Genomic DNA, 2,500 nt, shown 5'->3' with positions numbered 1-2,500 from the left:
CAGTCGTCTCCCTCTTGAGTTTTTAAATCAATACTTCTCCATTCATCATCTCCTACGCCTATTGACGCAAAGGGCCTCGGTTAGATTTCGTCAGTCGTCTCCCTCTTGAGTTTTTAAATCAATACTTCTCCATTCATCATCTCCTACGCCTACTGACGCAAAGGGCCTCGGTTAGATTTCGTCAGTCGTCTCCCTCTTGAGTTTTTAAATCAATACTTCTCCATTCATCATCTCCTACGCCTACTGACGCAAAGGGCCTCGGTTAGATTTCGTCAGTCGTCTCCCTCTTGAGTTTTTAAATCAATACTTCTCCATTCATCATCTCCTACGCCTACTGACGCAAAGGGCCTCGGTTAGATTTCGTCAGTCGTCTCCCTCTTGAGTTTTTAAATCAATACTTCTCCATTCATCATCTCCTACGCCTATTGACGCAAAGGGCCTCGGTTAGATTTCGTCAGTCGTCTCCCTCTTGAGCTTTTAAATCAATACTTCTCCATTCATCATCTCCTACGCCTATTGACGCAAAGGGCCTCGGTTAGATTTCGTCAGTCGTCTCCCTCTTGAGCTTTTAAATCAATACTTCTCCATTCATCATCTCCTACGCCTATTGACGCAAAGGGCCTCGGTTAGATTTCGTCAGTCGTCTCCCTCTTGAGCTTTTAAATCAATACTTCTCCATTCATCATCTCCTACGCCTATTGACGCAAAGGGCCTCGGTTAGATTTCGTCAGTCGTCTCCCTCCTGAGCTTTTAAATCAATACTTCTCCATTCATCATCTCCTACGCCTATTGACGCAAAGGGCCTCGGTTAGATTTCGTCAGTCGTCTCCCTCTTGAGCTTTTAAATCAATACTTCTCCATTCATCATCTACTTCGCGCTTCATAGTCCTCAGCCATGTAGGCCTGGGTCTTCCAACTCTATAAGTGCCTTGTGGAGGGCATTGGCAGGGCGAGGTCAAGTTTAGAGTTAAAAAAAAAAAAGTTTCACTAAGTCAAAAGGTCTACTTCTGGTATTGGTGAAATGAAGTTATAAAATGTGTCAGACGTGTTTGTATTTTTTTCTAGAAATGATGAAGATATAGTTATAAAAACAATTATAACGTTAAGGTTAAAATTTGCTTGATTCGTATGTTCTAAATATGAAATGAAATTATAAAGCAAGACGGATATTTTATTATTTTTTCTCGAAACGATGAAAATCTCAATGCAAGATCTATGAAAAGACTTATACCGAGGCTTTTAGTCAAGCTGCCGCCCCTATCCTTCCTATACATTACCCTGCAATGTTAATTACAGCAAACTTTCTGGAAATGTATTTTATATGGTTAGGAGAGCATAATTAGCTTGGTTGCTACTTGTGCAACATTCAGCATTTTTCAGAATTCAAGATGGCGGCCTCAGCCATCTTGAATTTCGACCAATGGTCAACTTTTCATCACCATGACTTAGAGGGTCTTGTAATACCTCTTTTTACGGGTTTTCCGGGATAGGGAGTCCATTTCTGGAGTTATTTTTGGGATACACTGTTACTCAAACTTAAAAAATTGCATAAAAAAACAGTATTTGCCTGGCAACATTTATTCCAGGACTTTTATCGTTTTAAAAATGGTTACATTGAAGTAATGGAGTGATATTACGGTCACTAACCCATAAAATATAATAACAAAGTAGGGTAAAAGTTACGGTCGCCTGTATTTTACTGAAATACGGCTGAGAACAGTATATCTTTAGGGAGAATTTCCGATAAAAATTACGGTTTTTTTTTTTATCAACGTGTAATAAACGTGAAAAATAAAAATGTACAAAATAAAATAAAACATCAAAACGTACCTTATAAAAACCTCCCTCCAACAGTTAAACTATCATTGCCTACGAGTCACACTGATTCCCGCTGAAGACCTCAATAACACTAAGGTCACTCCACTCTTGAAAATTTTATACTAAATTGAATAAGAAATTACGAACGCGTTTTAGCTGTTATTATATCGAAAGAATGTCAGTTAAACAACAGGGATAATAAAGATAGGACGTATAATTTTCTACAAGCACCCTGGAGGTGTAATTGTCGAACCAGAGCTTAGATGGCAGTAAAATGCAACGCAAGATTTTTACCATCTTGGTGAGAGTAGAATATAGGCCTATGCTAGTTGTTAATTACAAAGATCTTTCGTGAGCAATGAGGACAAATCGATATATTGGAAAATGACGAGCATTTAAGTTTATGAAATTAACTAAAATCCAAATAAAAGAATAATGTAGTATTTCTTTAAGTATCTCAGAATTAAGTAATATGTAATTGATTAAATACATGGAAATTAAACCACTGACTTATACTGGTGAGATATTTTTTTCTTTATCAGAAAACTAGATAAGTGTATATATATATATATATATATATATATATATATATATATATATATATATATATATATATATATATATATTTATATATATGAAGAAGTATCACGAAACTAGTCAGGACTTAATCTTATATTTCATA

General features: G+C 36.2%; 1 protein-coding gene across 1 annotated transcript in view; it reads right to left on the bottom strand.

The window, feature by feature from the left end:
* The window catches only part of LOC137652465 (mitochondrial disaggregase-like), a 101,794-nt gene extending 99,843 nt beyond the window's left edge, over positions 1-1,951 (bottom strand). Inside the window, exon 1 of the mRNA XM_068385854.1 lies at positions 1,831-1,951. The gene's annotated coding sequence lies outside the window, so the exon portion shown is untranslated. The remainder of the gene's footprint in view (positions 1-1,830) is intronic.
* Positions 1,952-2,500: the final 549 nt, after the last annotated feature.

Source organism: Palaemon carinicauda, chromosome 13 (genome assembly GCF_036898095.1).
Source record: "Palaemon carinicauda isolate YSFRI2023 chromosome 13, ASM3689809v2, whole genome shotgun sequence".
In the NCBI taxonomy this organism is placed as follows: domain Eukaryota; kingdom Metazoa; phylum Arthropoda; class Malacostraca; order Decapoda; family Palaemonidae; genus Palaemon; species Palaemon carinicauda.
The sequence above is the reverse complement of the archived record's forward strand: the minus strand, read 5'-3'. Positions and strand labels throughout refer to the sequence as shown.